Consider the following 19,990-nt stretch of genomic DNA (forward strand, 5'->3'; position numbering starts at 1 on the left):
GAGACAGAGGAAGAGGTAGAGAAGGACCTGAACAAAGAAGAAGAGGACAAACTGAAACTCAAGAAATCTGTGCATCACTTATTAACCACGTCATTAACCAAGGAGGGGCGGCATGGTGGTGCAGTGGTTAGCACTGTTGCCTCACACCTCTGGGACCCGGGTTTGAGTATCTGCCTGGGTCACATGTGTGCGGAGTTTGCATGTTCTCCACATGTTTCCTCCAGGTACTCCGGTTTCCCCCCATAGTCCAAAAACATGCTGAGGCTAAATTGACTTGCTAAATTGCTCATAGGTGTGCATGTGTGAGTGAATGGTGTGTGAGTGTGCCCTGCGATGGGCTGGCCCCCTGTCCTGTGTTGTTCCCTGCCTCGTGCCCATTGCTTCCGGGATAGGCTCCAGACCCCCGGCAACCCAGTAGGATAAGCGGTTTGGAAAATGGATGGATGGATGGATTAACCATGGACTCACACTGAGGGAGGCTGGACTAAGAGTTCAGCCAAATCTTAGCAGAAATACAGTAGCGACAGTAATTCATAATATAATAATAATAATAATAATAATAATAATAATAATAATAATAATTGACACTTTTTATTGATCCCCGTAGGGAAATTGTCTTTTTTACGCCTCCCACAACTTGCTCTTTTTTCATAGAGGAAGTTGTCTGCGAAGGGCTGCCACCCATAGCGGCGCCCAGGGAGCTGGGGGTTAAGGGCCTTGCTCAAGGACCCACAGGCTGAGGCTGGGTTTGAACCTGCGACCTTCTGATTACAGGCATTTCATTGAGAAAACAGGTAAACTAACAGCACAGTACAGTGAAACTGCAGCTTACTGTACTTCTCATCACTTTTAGTATCCTTTCCTGTGACATTTGACAGTAGGCTGCATGTATTTTTTTGTGTACATAGGATTAAGTGTCAAGGACACCAAGGCGGAAGGGGCCACATATTTACTCAGGTGCAAAAGGCAGCAATTGTAAACATAGTTTTGGCCAACAACTGTATCAGTCTGAGAAAAATCCAAGCCAATGTCATCAGTGATCACAATATTTTCAATAACATCCATTGCGTCTCTCTGGCAACATTAGGTCAAATCCTCAAAAAAAATGAGGTACACATGAAGAAACTGTATCGAGTACCATTTGGCAGAAATTCAGAGAGAGTGAAACATCTGCGTAATGAGTAAATGGAGGTATGTATTGTTCACCTTACTATGGTGTGGCATTGTGCACTCCACACATAACCTTTTCACATGCATTACTGTGCAATATAATTGAACAGCATCCTATTGTCTTTCACTCTGTTTCAGAGAGTCTTGCAAATGGATGCTGAAGAAATCCAACATGAATATATATATGTATATGAGGCTAGATTTAAACTCACAAAAACTAGAAGAAGAGGGAGAAATGTAATTGGACACAGAGCAATTACCAATGTGCCAGGGCAGCGAGGAGGTAACATCACCCTTTGCGCTGTCATTACCCAAAATGGGGTCCTCCATCACCATGCAAATCTGGGACCCTATAACATCGATCTAATACTTACATTTCTTGACAGATTACACACCATGCTGGAGTTCAGCCAGCATATCCTATCCCTGACTAGAAAATGTGTGTTCCCATAAGTCCAAATCACTGGTATTAGATGTGTGACCAACAGAACTGTCTGTATCTGCTGCACAAATCTGAGCTGTAGTACTGGCCATGGAAGGAGGCTGGATGGGTACATTTTGAAGCACTGAAACTGTAGGATTTCCCAGTTCGACAGAAGATGGTTGACTGTCCTGTACAGAAGACGGTGTGCCCTCTGGGACCTCTGGATCCTGTCGTGGAAGGGAAATCCTGAACATAGCATCTGTGTTTGTGTGCTTCTTCCCATTCCTGTGTATGATTGTCCACTGATAAGGATCCTACTCTAAGTGTGACATCCAGTTTCCTTAACTTGAAGAGTGGACAGTGATCATGAATGGATTGCCACTCAAGTAGTGTCTGAAATGCCTGACTGACCAGACGATGGCCCAAAATTCTTTGTCAAATGTGGACCATTTGTTCAAAACATGACTGGCCTATGCTATAACTCTTTTTTGTCTGTTTTGAACCTGAGAGAGCACAGCACCAACTGCAAAGTTTGATGCATCAGTACTGATGATAAATGGCTGATGTAAGTTGGGGAAAGTCATTACAGTAGGAGAGGTGAGCGAATTCTTTAAAGTCGGAAAAGCACCTGAGCACTCTTTTGTCCATTCAAATGACACCGATTTTTGAGTCAGTTTGTGAAGAGGATAAATGCATAGTTGTGCATAAAACGGCTGTAATAAGAACACAAACCCAAAAATGCTCGTACCTCCAAGTCTGATCTCGGAACAGGCCACTCACTAATGTGCTGGCTATTTACTGGGTCCAATGCCAATACACCATGTGAATCAATGTGTCCCATGTACTTGACTGCAGATTTGCAAAACTCACGTTTCTTTGGGTTCAGCTTTAAAAACCTGCTTGTCGGAATCAGGTAAGAATGTCGGTTAGATTCTGAAGATGTTCATCAAAGTCTCGTCCCATACAAATTATGTCTTCAAGATAAATGACACATGTTGTCCAGGGAAGGCCTCTCAGAATTAGTTTCATTAGTCTCTGAATTGTTGGTAGTGAGATTTTGAGACCCATTGGCACGACGTTGAATTGGTAGAGACCATCACCTGTTGTAAAAGCTGTTTTGGGCCTGTCTACAGAATGTACTTCGACTTGCCACTATCCACTAGATATGTCCATTATGGAGAAAAACTGGGAGCCAGACAGTGCATCCAAACTATCATCTAATCTTGGGAGAGGATGTGCATCAGTGTGCATTCAGTTTCTGAAATCAATGCAAAATCTGTACCTACCGTCCTTCTTTTTCACAATAATCACTGGGCTGGCCCAGGGGCTCGTGCTGTCTTCAATCAGATTATTAGCTTTTAGCTCTTCCACCTGGCAATGGATTTCCACTTTCATGGAAGGCGAGGTACGATAGGCTCTTTGTGAGATGGGAATGTCACAGTTGATTGTAATTTTGTGTGTAACCAGGTTTGTCCATCCAAAGTCGTGTGGGTGCTGACTGAGCACATCTGAGAATGAATTTAGTGCATCTTTCAGTTTTGTAAGTTGCCTGTTAGTCAAGTCAGTGTCTTAAAAATCCTGTGTTATATACATTAGATACCACAGGCATCTGAATGTTTACATTGCAAACAGAACTGCCTATTACAGTGTACTCACCTATTGTACAGCTAGAGGTTGAATAAAATGTTCCTATCTGCATACCATCATGTAACATGACTTCATCCGTGCTAGGGTTAGCCACTTTGACACTAGTAAAACCTTGTTCAGCTTTTGCATTAGTCCATGCAAAACGAGTAGATACCCAAGTACTGTAGTGAAGGTCAAAGACACCTACATAGTCAGTGGGTACCAGTCCATTAAGAGATGAATCTAATTTAGCAGTAATAACCATCTCTGACATACGGGGAATAGTAACTCCAGAAGACACAGTCACCTCAGTCAGTTCAGGAACATACTATTTTGGGCTAACTAACAGAACCACCTTTTCACCTATTAAATAAGACGTTACGAGGGTTTAAGAACATAAGAAATTTACAAATGAGAGGAGGCCATTCGGCCCATCAAGCTCATTTGGGGAGAACTTAACTAATAGCTCACAGTTGTTAAAGGCTAGCTCTGATTTAAAGGAACCCAGGGTTTTAGCTTGCGCTACACTAGTAGGAAGACTATTCCATACTCCAACTACTGTACACGCTGTGTAAAGAAGCGCTTCCTCAAATTCGTTTTAAAATGTTCTCCCACAAATTTCCAGTTATGGCCACAAGTTATAGTATTTAAACTAATATTGAAGTAGCTATTTGGTTGAACAGCATCCAGACCTGTAAGAATCTTATATACTTGGATCATGTCCCCCCCTTAGGCTCCTTTGCATAAGGCTGAACAGATTCAGCTCAGCTAACCTCTCCTCATAAGACATTCCTCTAAGACCAGGAATTATTCTCGTAGTCCTACATTGCACCTTTTCCAAGGCAGCAATGTCCTTCTTAAGGTATGGTGACCAAACCTGCACACAATATTCTAGGTGGAGTCTTATCAAGGAATTATATAATCGTAGCATCACTTCCCTTGACTAAAACTCCACACACCTACAGATGTAACCCAACATCCTATTGGCCTTTTTTATTGCTTCCCCACACTGGTGAGAGTGGGACATGGAAGCATCACCATACACACCTAGATCTTTCTCATAATCAGCTAGCTTTATTTCAGTGAAACCCATAAATATCTATAATTTATATATCTGCTCTCTGATGGATTACCTTACATTTATCTATGTTAAATTTTGTGTGCCAGGTATCAGCCCAGTCGGAGCTGATATCTGGAGTTAAATTCAAATTCCACTGTAGTCTCTCCGCTGCTAGATCAGTATTTGCTACACCACCCACCTTGGTGTCATCTGCAAATTTAACCAGTTTACTGCATGTATTGGTGTCAATATCATTAATGTAAATTAGGAACAATAGTGGTTCTAAAATTGAACCCTGCGGTACCCCACTATGAATGCAGGGCCACTGTGACATTGTGCCATTAATAACTACTCACTGCTTCCTGTCTGATAACCAGTTTTCGATCCAAGCTGCCACAGTTCCTAAAATCCCTGCAGCTTTGAGCTTAAGCAAGAGCCAATTCTGGGGGACAACATCAAAGGCCTTCTGGAAATCTAAGTAGATCACATCGTAGGCCTTTTTGTGATCAATTTCTCCTGTAGCTTTCTCAAAGATCTCAAGTAAATTCATTAAACAGGATCTACATCTCCTAAATCCATGTTGGCTATCCCTCAGAATGTTATTTTCATCCAGGTAATCTACCATCATATTATAGCTTCCATTATTTTTCCAGTAATGTTAGTTAACCTGGAAAGTAAGCTTCCATTATTTGTCCAGTAATGTTAGTTACACTGCCTAGTTAGTTAGTTAAACTGCCTATAGTTTGCTGTATTACTTCTATCCCCTTTTTTTGAATATGGGTATTATATTAGCATGCTTTCAATCAGAAGGTACCACACCCGCAGATAACGATTTCTGGAATATTAAATTTAAAGGTCGGCTAATTTGCTGGTTTTGCACATCTACGTGTAAGAGCTCCACTCCCAAAACATTATATAGTTCCCTCATCTTTATGTATTGTATAAAAGAATCAATGATAAAATAAACATGATAAATTATAAAGTAATTAATGTTAATGAAATTAAATCTCCTCTTACAATAACATATGGAAATTATGGTAATTGGCAGACATGAACATAAAACATGATGGAAAAAGAAAGTTGTGACGCCCGCTCCGTCCATTCCTCGTGTGTGCCACGCCCTCTAATTACCCACGTGTGATTCCCTGATTGTGCCCAGTCATGTCTTGTTTCCTGCTGCCTTGTTTCCTGTATTTAAGTTCCTGTTGTGTACTAATCCATTGTCTGTCATTGATGTTACCCAGCGTTTGTCCGTGCCTGTTGCCAGTAAAAACCCTGTTTTCCCGAACCTTGCCTGTGTGCCTGCTTCCGCTCGCTCGCCTCTCTGCCCGCTCACCAGGCGATCGCGAGCCGTCCCGTGACAGAAGTAATTTTCTCTCAGTTTTGATTGTACACTCAAAGGTTATGATAAACTGTTCAAAATGGGCAAATGAGATAAGCTTTGTTTTATGTACAGTACTGTACATATAATGTAATTTAATATGTGTAGTACAGTAATTTGAAAAAAATTTGAAACAGCTTCCCTGTATTTTCAGTCAATAAAATTCAGTAAATAGTGATGCTGTCCATTTTAATGCCTTATAGTCATGTAATAAATCTACAAATGTGAATTACATGGTAATCTGCCTGAGACACAAAGAAAAGACAAGAAATCGGTTATAATGATCACCCACTTATAGTGCTCAGTTTCACCCAGATAGACTCGATTGCTATAAGTGGTTTTCATTGCGTTACAATTTGCAAGCTTTGTGTTGTCTTCACTCACAGTGGAGAATTTCCATGCTATCAACATGTTAGCATGTCTTGAGTGTTTACACAGCTATGTGGGTGTTTATAGTGCGGGTCCCCTGGCTCTGACTCGTCGGCCATCTGCACCTTGGCCAACTGTGGCTGCGCCATCACCCTCCATGGCTTCTGTCTCCTTCACCTTCCTCCTCGCCTCCTACTCCAAGACAAAAATTTAATGTACAGGAAGTTTTACGTGTCAGGGCAAGGTTATCAAAAGGGAACCAGAGCGGACTGGTTATCAAAAGGGAAGCAGAGCTGACTAGTACAGTAAACGTGTTCAGGCACTGTATTTAAAAATAGGGTTTCTACCCATAAAATTGCATGCCAATAAATAAAATATTGTGGTATAATTATTTGAAATTCATCACTTCTGACATTAATCAGCTATGTTCCATTATATTGTCATGTTGTGTCAAAAGGCATGAGAACTATTAGCTGTAAATTACGGGGATGAGTCTTATAAGTTCAAGCGGGATATCTTTAAATGTTTCCTATGCGTGTGAACTCGGCATCAGGCTTAGATTAAAAAAGTTATTCATTACCACAGACATTGCATGTAGTCATGACACTTGCTTTCAACAGTTAAAAGCCTGTGTTAGTTTAATAACCATTATTAAATATCTGTTTAAATAATAACATGGCAGTGATTAGAGTAACACATCTTTAATAGGCTGATGGGTGTCCTCACTATAGATAGCCAAGATGCATCATCCCAGCTAACAAAATTAAGTCCACAGGACGTCCTCCGAATGTTCACATGAATGTCCCCTAGAAGTTTTTTGTGGAGTCCTTTAAATATCATTAGGACGTTCTCACAGGATGTCCAGTGAACATTAGTGAACATTCATGGTAAGTTCTTAAAGCTCCTTAAACTCCTTCATTCATTTACTGCAATAGAAATTGAAGCATTGTCAGGGTCAGCTCCTGTTGTCAGTCTTTGTGTTTTCCCCTGCTCCCACTCGGTCTGTGAACCCCTCTGTTTTTGTATTGTTTCATTTGTTTCATCAACTTTTCTAATTACTGTGACTTTGTGGTTTGTTTTCTGTTTTGGTTTCTTGCTTTGTGCTTTGGTTGTGTTTTACCTGTCTTTCTTATTCCCCCATGTTAGATTCTGTTTCATTGTTTCTGTCAGTGTCTTAGATTTCCCCTCCCATTCCCTTGATTTAATTATTGGTTTCATCTGTGGCCTATTTTCCTAGTCTTTGTTAATTAATCTCACCTGCCCTGTGTTTGTCTTGTTACCCAGTTTAGTTTCAGTATTTAAGTCCCTTCCTCGGTTCAGTTCCTGAGTGGTTCGTTGACTCTTGAATATTTGTGAAGTTTGTATGTTGGATATGCTTACCTGCCCTGTTTTTGTGATTAGTCTTTGTTCATCCCCATTCACCTTTGACCCCTCGTGGTCCTTTGGTTTGTGAGTGTTTCTTGTGTTTTTTAGTTCAGTTAATAAACTCTGTTTGTCCTTTGAGCCGCCAGTGGGACTTCCACCTCCTTCCTACCTGCCTGCACCATGCCCCGACATCACCCCAAATCCGTCAGGATCCCTGACAAGCATATCATGACTTATCCGAAGAGGGTATTGGTTTAAGTAGCAAAAGAATAACACCAGAAAATATTAAACATATTAATTTTATTAGTATATTTATTCTAAAAATCATTTACATTTTCACTTTACATTTTCAGTTCATGTCTTTAAGTGGCACTCTTCATTCTTAGCTAAATGCTATCAGAAAGCTTATGTATTCCTATCATACACTGAAAATATCTGAATACCATGCAGTTAATATTTTTAATAAAATCAGTAACATATATGTTCATTACCCAAAACACTGTTTTTCTAAACACACATTGTCCTGCCTTGTCCCTAACCACAAAATCTGTAGGAAGTGGTCTTTCTAGGTTTGAGAAGGATTTTTAAACAACATTAAAAATCATGTAGGTTGAGAAAACAATGTCCATCCATATTTCTGACAGGGAGTGAGATTTCAGCACAACACCTCTGGGATGCTCAGATGTTCTGGCCACAGCATCCCTACCTTCGTGTGCATCACTCTTCGTCCAGTGCTGTCTTTGAGAGACCCTAAGTCATTACAATATCTTGATTTTATTGCCTGAAAAAAATACATATTGAGAGACTTAACTTTTGCCATTTAATCTGAAAAGCTACATTAAAGCACTTAAACATTATTGGTATCTTGAAGTATTTCAGATATTAAGGAGACACTTGGAGGTGTTTAACCAGTCTTTAAAAGCCATGCACTGCTTTTGTAGTGCAGCTAGATACACTGTGTTCTCATGAAGCCTGGAACATTGAAAGTGTACATGAAAATTATTAAATAGCGGCCAATCACAGATGGGACTTGGTAGCGTTTCAAAATACATATATGAAAAATTTACTTTAGCCATATAACGAGTAACTAGATGATAGCTAGATCGAGAAAAAAGTAAAACTGACATGATTTCCTCAGTCATAACTAGATGGTGCCTTTATCGAACGAAGGTGGAATTACCTTTAACTTCTTGTATAATTACCTCAGTTATGTAATGAGTACATAGCTCAGTTACAACAAATAGCTAGATGTTGGCTTCATCGTAAAAAGTGGAAATTCTGTTACATGCATGTGTAATTACCTCACTCATGTACTGTTAGCTAGCTATCTTTAGCTTAGTTCAAAGAACAAGATGTCCTGTAACTTTTCTCTATGGAATACAGCTGTAGCGAAATAAGTAAAGTTACTCACTTAGAAATTATTAGGTAGATTTATAGCTCTTTTATTGACTATTGGTATTCAGCTCTAAACACTTCCTCTTCTCACGTCTGATCCTTTTCCTGTGTCAGACCAGCCTTGTCATCAAATTTTTTTACAAGCATATAAAAGCTGGAAGTTGATTTGCCAGTGTATGAGAATCTATAAGACGTGCGTGTATAGAGCCTATACATGAGATACTTAAAATGACATAACACGGGGCTATATACACACATTCCTGAGGCATGCCGGGATGTACAGATCTCACCGGTGCTACAATACATTTATTGATCGTAATATTTGCCGTTTAAAACACCTATTGTAATGGATTGCCTGTGGTTGCTTTTTAACATTGATATGGTTAACGTCTTATGTTCTTGTCAAATAAAAGTTTTTTATTATTTTATTTTTTTTAATAAAATTTGTTCTTCTAAAAACAGTGGATGAAAAAGTGTGTGTATGGGGTTATTTTTGTATTTGGGTCAGTATAGTACAAAAATCATTAATTTGTCTCTTGTTATTTTGAGATCCAAAGCAATTATTTTGAGGAAATTTCTCATTATTTCGAGATAGTATAACTCATTATTTTGAGATACTATAAGTCTTTATTTCGAGATACTAAATAATTTTTTAGAGACAGTAAGTAGATATTTTGAGATATTTTGTGATATTGATATTGAGCATCTTGTTGGCTCGTTTTTGGCACTTTATCATAAAGTTCACTTTATATTTGTAATTCAGAGAAAGTTCAGAGAAGATTACTATGAGCAAATTTATTAAGCAGTATTTGTACAGGAATGATTCTCTCCCAAGCTTTTTGATCCATATAAACATTTGATCACTGTAACCATTATCAGTATCACTATAAGCAGTTTCCACTGTATTTTAAATACTGGTAGTCTTATCTGGGCGGCATGGTGGTGCAGTGGTTAGCACTGTTGCCTCACACCTCTGGGACCCGGGTTCGAGTCTCCGCCTGGGTTACATGTGTGCGGAGTTTGCATGTTCTCCCCATGTCGTCGTGGGGTTTCCTCCGGGTACTCCGGTTTCCCCCCACAGTCCAAAAACATGCTGAGGCTAATTGGAGTCGCTAAATTGCCCATAGGTGTGCATGTGTGAGTGAATGGTGTGTGAGTGTGCCCTGCGATGGGCTGGCCCCCCATCCTGGGTTGTTCCCTGCCTCGTGCCCATTGCTTCCGGGATAGGCTCCGGACCCCCCGCGACCCAGTAGGATAAGCGGTTTGGAAAATGGATGGATGGATGGTAGTCTTATCTTTGGTAGCTGAAATAGTTTTTCCACATTGTTTACATTTGACATCTTTTTGTTTGGTGTCTTCTTCACTAAAGGTATAATGTGTCCAAACAACAGACACGGCATTTTTTTTTTGTACAAGCTGCTTGAGGTGTTCAGTTGGCTTGCAGTTTAAGTTCGCCTCTATGTCACAGGCTGGACAGGATGGAGTCATGTGACAACACACGCAGTATTATGTTTTTAAGGGAACAGTGCATGAACACACACTGTGGAAAGTATTAACAGAATAAATAAAAGACATTAAATTTAAAAAAAAATATTTTTTTGAAAAATGTATATCTGTACTTAGTTATTAAATACCATCTATCGTGGCCAAGTGGGCCTTGACAACATACAGTAATAAATAGTAATTAATAGTAATGCAGTATAATGCACTGATGCAACTTTGTAACATGGCATTAACATCATGTACGAAAAAAAAATGTTTCTCTCTATTATTGAGATTTGTTTAGGCAGCCGCTATCACACCTTGGCCTTGATTGCCACATTAGACTTATTTCTGTGACACAAAGTGAGTGTATATAAAATTTATATCTTTTTCAATAATATACATATGTGGAATAAAAAATAAGTACAAAATTCTTGCTTGTTATGTGAATATCACATTGCCGCTTAAACTACTGCTTTTGACTGTACAGTATGTATGAGACCTTACATTATGGGATAAAATTAATTTGCCCTTGGTATTTCCGGTTAAACTCCCACCAATAAAATAACTGGCCCTGTCCTGCACCATACAAGTAGAAATTATGTCAATGAGCTCAATCTGTCAACCGAGCTCTTGCAGGGAAGCACAGACCCAGAGGTGCGGAACCAATTGATCTTTATTAGATCAATCAGACAATGGGCTTTCAAGGGGCGAGACGGATAGGATGGTCGTGATTGGAAAAGGAGGTCAGAAACCAGGGTGGTCAGTCCTACGGGCAGGCACGGGACATGACGGCACAAGGAAGGGGAGACGAGAGATCCTGGGACTGGTAGGGAAGGCAGGGCAGGAGGTTCAGGGTCGAGGGCTGGTCTGGGGAAGGAAGGTAAACAGGGTAAGGTACACACAAAGGGCAGATGGAAGTGGTAGGAAATGAGGGAGAGACTACGGACAAGAAAGTACTCGGTATTGCTACAGAACATAGGCAAATACTTCGCAACCCTAATTGCATGTGTCACACTTATGTAGTCTCCTGTCTTGGACTCTAATTGGACCTCTCCGTCAGTCTACGCCCTGGAGGCGTGACACAATCAGTCCAGGGTACCAATACTGTCATTATGGCACAAGTAATGCAATTTATTTAATTACATATGCATGCAAGAAATACCTATGCATAAAAAACACATTTTACAGAATGAGCATTCATTTAAATCTCTCTTTGGGTTTCATGTTGCATATGTATATTCATTTTAAGATTGTGGAGAGAACTGGGGCATCACTTTTAGAATTATAGTATTATCGTGTAAGTATGGTTCTGTTTCTCACCTGGTATTGGGTGTTTCCGTAGCACTATAGTCACTGAGATGGGGAGTTGTTGCCCAATGAACTCTCTTGTTGCTCATGTCTTCCTTGCTGTTGCCAGCAGACCTATTCTTGTCCAAGAAGCCAAAGCAAAGAGCTGACAGTAAAGGAGCTTCTCCATGACAAGGGCTTCTTCAGCAGATCCAGAGAAACGGTGTACAGTAGGCCTTCTCTGTTCTTAGGTCAGAGATTGGCACATTCAACCAACCATAGATTGAAAATATTCAAGAAAAAAAATCCAGAAACTTGTATTTTAAATATTCAGTTTTATTCTGTGTATTTCTCTTTCAGGTCATTAAACAAAAGAAATCTGTAAGAGCTGAAAAAAAAAAAATGTTACGTTGTTACCAAAGTGTACCATGTGTCTGTACTGAACATGTACATACTGGACTTTTTTCCTTTGTTTCGTGTCTTTTTTCATTGTATTACAGGTAATCCATAGATTATTTAAAATATAGGGGAGGATTAGGTTGCATGCAAATACTACATCATTTTATATAAGGGATTTGAGCATCCATGGATTTTGGCATTCATGGGGGGTCCTTAAACCAATCCCCCATGGATATGGAAGACTGACTAGTTTCTCGGTATCTAAAGGCTCAGCTTTTTTCATGCAGTGCTGTCCCATTTTTAAAGGCTAGAATGTTAACAACCTTCTTATTGACTCTTTTATTCAATTATCTGATATGATCCTCAACACCTCAGCATTGCACTGCAGTGCTTTTGGCACCTAAAGTGATCCAGTTCAGGGTGGGTTGAACTGAAAATAACAGCAAATAAATGATTATGCCAATTGCATACATGGTTACACACCAGACCTAACACAAACACAAACACTAACACAAACAGAATCCGTTAATATGTTGAGGTAAAATATACAAGTAAGCCGATTTTTTTGTTCTTGATCCTACCTAGATTCACTAAGTAAGAATTTTGGTATCCAGTCAGACATAAAACTATATTCAGTGGATGTTGTGATTCTGAAAAGCATGGAATAAATAAAAAAATAATAGAAAAACAAATAAAAGAAAACAACTAATAAACAGTACTGATTATGTCCTGTGGGTGGTAGTGTAGAGTCTTTTTTCTTGCAAAAGACAGGAAGAGGGTCATTGACTTTAATGACTTCCTGAGTATTACATGAGGGAGCTGGCAGGCAGCCAGGGGTCCTCTGCTCCTCTTTATCAAAGCCAAAAAACCGTGCTGTACATGCTTGACTCAACTGTAGATGATGGAGTTCCGTCTGGCCAGGCTCTGTATCTCAAGAGAAGAGGTGTATCTTTTCTAATCATCAACTCCATGACAACAGTTCTTTCACACTATTTCCTGTGTGCCAGGCCCCTAACTTAGGTGTAGTTCTGAGAAAGAGACATGGAGAAAAACCCCTGGTTATTTTACATCTGGTTATGTACTTCTGCATTTTTATTTATCACATTTTTCTAGACAGAGATGTGACAAGCTCTGACTAGTGCCTAGTGTCACAATTGCACTACCTTACAAAAGTGCAAACTTCCCATGCATAGAGCCAGGAGCAGGGAGGTGAACCCAGGGAAGATACATAAACTCCACACACATAGACCCTGGGGCAGGGAGGTGAAAGCCTGGGCAGGTGCTAGGGCAGTGAGACATGACACAAGGAAAAGCCAGGCTTTACAAAACAAAGAGCTTTTTTAAACTAAAAAAACACAACAAGGAACCATGAGGGCTGAAGGAACGCAGGCAGATAGAACATAAGAAATAAAGCAGGGACCAAAACACAAAGCAAAACATTTAAACAGTAGCAAACACAGGAACAACCACAATGACCAACTAAGGAACAGAGTAAGAGGGGTACTTAAATACACAAAGATAATGATGGCAGAACTAGAGACAGGTCCAACCTGAACCAATCAAACACTAAGGATCAGGGACAACATGGAACAGGTGTCAACAGCTGCCAGCCTAATGGCTGGAAGTTTTGAGTTTGAAAATGTGGTGATGTCATATGATGAAGACTGTGATTGGTTAAAGAAGTGAAATGCAAGTTCCTTCCTTGTTGGCCCATGGACACATTCAATTTGGCAAAGTCAGGATGTTCAGATAATGGCCTCATATTGACAATATCCATCCATTTTCCAAACTGCTTATCCTGCTGGTTCATGGGGGGTCTGGAGCCTATCCTGGAAGCAATGGGCACGAGGCAGGGAACAACCCAGGATGGGGGGCCAGCCCATCGCAGGGCACACTCACACACCATTCATACTTATGGGCAATTTAGCAACTCCAATTACCCTCAACATGTTTTTGGAATGTGGGGGGAAACTGGAGTACCTGGAGGAAACCCCACGACAACATGGGGAGAACATGCAAACTCCACATACACATAACCCAGGCGGAGACTCGAACCTGGGTCCCAGAGGTGTGAGACAACAGTGCTAACCACTGCACCACCATGCTGCCCCTATTGACAATATTTTTAAACAAATTCCAGGAGCGAAGAACATAAGAAATTTACAGATGAAAAGCTCCTATATGGCACTTTTTAAAAAAACCCACCCCTCTCTTCGTTTAACCTGATGCTGATTAGCGTGACCTGATTTGAGCTTGTTAAAAATAAGACACCGTCTCGTGAGTGGGCTTTTTCGGAAGACGAAAAAAAAGACCACTGTCGTCCTTCTATAAACATTAATAAAATGGCTCTTGAACAGGAGTTGGCTCAAAGAGCAGTCTCATCCGCGAACGACATATCACTAGTAATGAGGCGTGAACTCTCGTGTCAGTGGGCTCTTTGCACGTCAGCTTCTGCGTTTATAGAAATGCGGCTCGCTCATTTCTGGTTTGTGAAAAATGGCATTGGTTTATATCAGCTGTTTACAGGACTTGCCAAAACATATGATCAACGACATACATCGCTTTTGTAAGTCCTTCTCAAAGTACCAACGAGTAAATTAGAGAAGGAATTTAAAATGTTTGCCTTGTCTTACATCCACAGATACGAAGGGGAGTCTTATTCGTTCAACTTTCTGGCTGGTGTTAGACTGAGACATGAAGAAGAAAAAATCGGTTATGATGATCATCTGATTATAATTATCAATTTCGCCCAAGCAGACAGCAAATGTGAGTATAAATATGCTGGATTTGCTGAATTTCCCAGAGGTGTACGTGGAAACTTAAAACTGGCAGTTTTGCCAGTTTCCCCTGTCTGAGCCTAATGTTTAAGATTTTAAGGGCAATTTTGTTTACAGAGACTTCATACTCCATTTTATTTATTGTTTTTGGTTGTTTTGTTTATTTTGGATATTAAAAATGTTGTCCAGTCCCAGTGTTAAATGTTCTTTAGAAATTAAAGTTTATTGATCGTTTAAAGGGTGTACCTGCATTAATATGCCATTATCATTACATAAGTTGAAAATGGTCTCACAACGACATTATTATTGTTTATCGCAATAATTCGTATGACAGTTATTGTCCAGCAAAATTTGCTATGGTATTGGTTGACATTCTTAACTAATAAATCAATATTCTACCATATATACTATGCTGAATTTACCTATGGGCGGCTGGGATAGCCAGGTTTCTCAATTTAAGTCAAAGTGCAAGTTAACAGGAACAATAAACATGAAAAAATCTAAGGCTTTGAATGGATATATGTTTATTATCCACATTGAGATTGGACCTCTCCGAGTCAGGCACAAATGGGTTGCAGGTGGGATAATGTTTCATCACCCAGTTGCGGGTCACATAAGGACACGTCTGCTCAGAATTATCCATCACTGGTCCCCTCTCTGCTTCATACATTTAGAGCTACTGCAGCAGGTACCAGAGCCGACATCTGCTGCCGACAATTTAAAAAAATAATTCCCATTCATTGCAATGTTTTTATCTGTTTCCACACCTGCAGCAATCAGTCTATGCATTTTTTTGTTGTAAACAGCTGGACTTGCATATACATACAAGTTAAAGATTCTTCTATGCTTTTCTGCAACACTGGGACCACCTGTATAATTAAGGGACAATGAGAGGTATAAGCTATTCTGCAATGGTGCACTATTACCACCATTACAAAAAAACATGAATACCATCAGAAATTAATTTGCATCTCTTCCCAAGTTTGGAACAATCAAGTAGAATTAGTATTTTTTTTGCCTAAGATATATTCAGTTATGCTGCTGCTTGCCAATTGTTTGCACTCTGAATGTGGAACTTGAAACAAAATCGATAGCACTTGAAATTCATGCACCAAATTCCACAATCAAGTCTCAAAAACACATACATTTCACTCAGTTTCCATTTATAAATCACACTGTTTGCAAAACACCAGTGTTCTATATTAAGTGCAAATAGAATAATTTAGAAAGCACTGGCAATGTTGTACCCATTTACCAAATGGGCACAGTTTTCACATTTGAAAACAGCAAAAGCTTATAAGTTCATTTACAAACCCACGATTGTGCAATAAATAGCCAAAAAAAAATTCCTGTTTTGTGCAATAATAGAAAAAAAATGTTGCCCAATAGCTAGAAATACAGGAGAGAGAATGAGAGGAAGAGGTCAAGAAAGAACAACCGTTAGACTTCACCGGGTAAAGCGGGTAAGGGGCACGGGCAGCCAAGTGGGCAGGAAGCAGGCAAGGAGGCGAAGTCGGGGTAAACGGGGATTTAATAGGGAGCAGGATCGAACAGAACAGGAGACCAGTACTGACATCAACTAACATCAATGACAGACAAGAAACCAGGGCAAGACACAGACTGAAATAGACAAGACTGGGCAAAAATAATCAGACACAGCTGGGCTAGATCGGGGAAGCACACGTGGATAATCAGGGGCGTGCACACATGAGGATCGGACGAGCCGGGCATGACAACAACAATCTCAAATGAAATTTAGGCCACTTGACTTTACCATGAGGGAGGCTGGATAGAGTCCAGCCCAACCTGAGATGCTCATTAGTTGCTGCTTTCAAGCAGACACTCAGAAATATGAACAGGTCAGTAATTATACTTTGCCAGTATACTTTCCTGCATGCTGTAGTATAACTAGACCTATGCTACTCATTGATGTTTGGCTAATGTTAATGTGATATGCCTTTTTAGACTGGAAAAAATAAATATGTCCCTCCCATAAACACTTGCATCCCGCTTTAAATCTTCTGGAACAGGTGATGGCAAATGTGAGTGTGTGCATAATTGGTACTTCAATGTAAAAATATGGTGCGTGTGTACACCATTCTGAGAAGAGATATTTCTTTTTGCAAGAGATATGAGTTTTTATATTTCAAGTTGAAGGTTTCAGAAAATTTCAGAAAACATCTTTTTGACAAATGTAATGCAATACACAAATAATTTTCTTCAACTTCCTTCACAACGCCAATCAAAATTCAATCATAGCTATGGTGTACTTTCATTTAATTTTTAAATATATGACATTTGTTTAACTAAAACTAAAAATACTGCAGAACTAATCAACTGTCATCTCCTGTTCTGCACACAGTACCAACATCAGTGAATTGAACCCTATTGTGATTTCAGGCCTGTACTCATTTCTGTGGTGCCTTGATAATGAGATTTTTAGATAACTGGAAATTAGGCAAAGCAACCTTACAAGAGAAAGATTGACTTTATTTACAAAATAATTCTGAGAATGTACAAAGGAATCCATGTTCAGACAAAGTGGTCATATCTACTCTGGTAAAGGGTTTGTTGGTGCTGGGGCAGTGCGTCACATGATGTCACATACTCCACTCTTTTGGAAATCTTGTTTTTCTTATTCACCCACCTATTTACTTAATTATTGCATTAGGTTATTAATCAGTTCATGCACTCATTTGTTCATTAACTCTTCAGTAATTCTGTTCAGTATGTACAGTAAATGTCCGAGGTCTATCATGTTTAAATTCAGCCGTTTTCTGTGATTGACATCCCAATCTCTACAGGCTGTCATATCAGAGGCCACAGATACACAATAATCCCACCCACTACATGGTAGAGAAAAGGGCCAGCAAATTAAGATTCACAAGGTTCTTACCATTATTCATCATGTTGACAAGATCAAAAACCGAGCAATCACTTACTTCTACCCTTCTAAAATTATGGTCCTAAAAATATGAGCTTCATATTTACATCTCAGTAAAAAAGTGTGAGGGAGGGTAAATACAAATAACAGTCTGGTAGAAACTATGGGTTCCAGCCCATTTCCTACACAGGGTCTCACTGGGATTGTGTCATATAGATATTTTGGTCATTGGATCCTTATTGGCAACATTTTTAGCTGAAATTAGCTAACTCTAGCAAGTAAAAACAATCTAAGACTATGATAAAAAAAATCTCTCATTGACTCAAAAGAATAAGGAGTAATTTCAGGAAGCGACTGGGTTCTTTATGGGCCATAACAAGCTGCACAAGGACAAGCTGTGGCCTTCAAGTGAAACAACATTCAATATATTTCTGACCAAATGTGTGGAAACTAATAAAACAAATCTGAAGATGCCTGCATACGTGTCAAACAATTGCACCATTGTGTCACAGGAACTTAAACATAACAAGAATGACAATCCTTCTATGTTACACTTTTAAAGTAAAAAAAAATAGTAAAAATACATCTTTTACATCATGAAAACTCATAAAATCAAACAATCCCTAATGATCATTTGTGGAGAACATGGTGATCTCACTGCTGAATTTGGCAAGTCCATTCGGTTTTCAGAATGAGGAAGCTGCAGCCGGCTCCTGAGCTCAGCAAGGAGCACATCTGACTGCACTCGATCCTGGGAGTGAGATTCAGGAGAAGCTCTACAGTCTGGATCTGATCACAAGTCTAGATTTGGAAAACAAAGAAAAAATGGAAACAAATCAGGGGCAGGACATATGTATACCTACAGTGGAGGGCTGGGCAATATTTGCAAATCAGAAACTTCAATAAGCTGTCGTTAACAAACATAACTACCACATCAAAGAAACTAACAATTCTCATTATAATGAGACACAAAATTCTCTTAATGAAACAATAAAGGTTTGTGCTATAATGTCATTTATCTAAAAATAGAATTTAAATTACTTAGTTAAAACGACAAATGTTTCTCCTTATAATGTAATGGGTATGCTATGTTTTTGCATGGATATCAAAGCAAAAGAGGAGAACCAAATGAATGATGATTCGTTTACATGATTAGATGAAGTTTAACTTCATGCTGGGGACAAGACTGTGGTCAAGCCACCACTAATTGCCTGAGCGCAATTATTGAGTTTTTTGGCTTTTGAGTAAATTATTGAGTAAATTGGTTCTCAAATCTTTGTAATAAGTCATATGTCATCCATTTCTACTTGATAATATTCTTCTATATCCAACAAGTAGCCATACAAGGGATTAGTCTGAGGAACAACTTCTTCCCCACAGCTGACAATGTGCTCGATAGTAATTTGCAGTGTTGATTCTTCGACCCCCCCCCCCCCAAACATACACAACTTGGTACTTTGACTGAACACTGCGTTTGTTCACTGTTGACTCATACATTTGTACAAACTGCTCATTTTGCAAATTGTATACCTCCAGTCTTCACATGTGCCACTGCAACATTTTTCATATCACCACAAGATATAAATCTCATACACATCTTGAACTGTATATCTTTGTTATAACAAGACTGCTGGTTTCAGCAGTCTGGAATACTGAGTTCTCCTACACATGCTCTATGTAAAAATTATAAACAGGGGATTTATTTAAATCCAAATGCAAGAAAATAGGTGGTAAAACAGATATATAATGAAATGTTGAATGCCAGTAACAGAGCGAGTGTATTTCCCTAACAAGCTGCAACTAAGTACATACAACTAAAACAGGAAAACACCACACCATAGTGATGGCTATTTGAGGAAATTTGAGGCTATGAGGCTTTTTGGGAAATGAACATCTATTTATTTCTTATTATTTTTATTGTATTTACTATTTGATCATTGATGGATCTTATGACCACTTCATAAAAACATTATAAAATAAAAATCTACACATAAAAATGTACAGATGATCAGATCAAAAATTGTAACACAATGACAGAGGGCAGAAAAATTCAAATCGTAACACCAATGGCAGCAGAAAACAAAAACAGAGGCTGCAACCGCCATCTTGTGAACACAGACATCTGCCATCTAAATGTATTCTGTGGACCTTTTTGCAGACTTCCCAGTAACATTGTACAGATCAGTGATTGCAGGGGTGTCAGAAGCATTTTGAATGTGGGGGGGGGGGACACACTGGCACAAAATTAATATTTTATGTTAAATGTGGGAGGGTCCAAATGAATAATAATGTGAGGGGGACTCAGATTTAATGGCGTTTACAGAAGATGCACTGCCAGCAGTAAAAGTAAAGAGGCTTCGGAGAGAGG

General features: G+C 39.3%; 1 protein-coding gene across 4 annotated transcripts in view; it reads right to left on the bottom strand.

The window, feature by feature from the left end:
• Positions 1-7,800: 7,800 nt before the first annotated feature.
• irs1 (insulin receptor substrate 1) overlaps positions 7,801-19,990 on the bottom strand; it is a 32,650-nt gene continuing 20,460 nt past the window's right edge. For 2 of the 4 annotated variants that reach the window (XR_007383290.1, XM_048982368.1), the window contains one exon: positions 17,208-18,423. The gene's annotated coding sequence lies outside the window, so the exon portion shown is untranslated. Of the gene's footprint in view, positions 8,177-11,894; positions 11,951-12,854; positions 12,990-17,207; positions 18,424-19,990 lie in introns of those variants that run through there. The other 2 variants (XR_007383291.1, XM_048982370.1) reach the window with 2 other exon arrangements.

This window comes from Brienomyrus brachyistius, chromosome 17, assembly GCF_023856365.1.
Source record: "Brienomyrus brachyistius isolate T26 chromosome 17, BBRACH_0.4, whole genome shotgun sequence".
Classification (NCBI taxonomy): Eukaryota; Metazoa; Chordata; class Actinopteri; order Osteoglossiformes; family Mormyridae; genus Brienomyrus; species Brienomyrus brachyistius.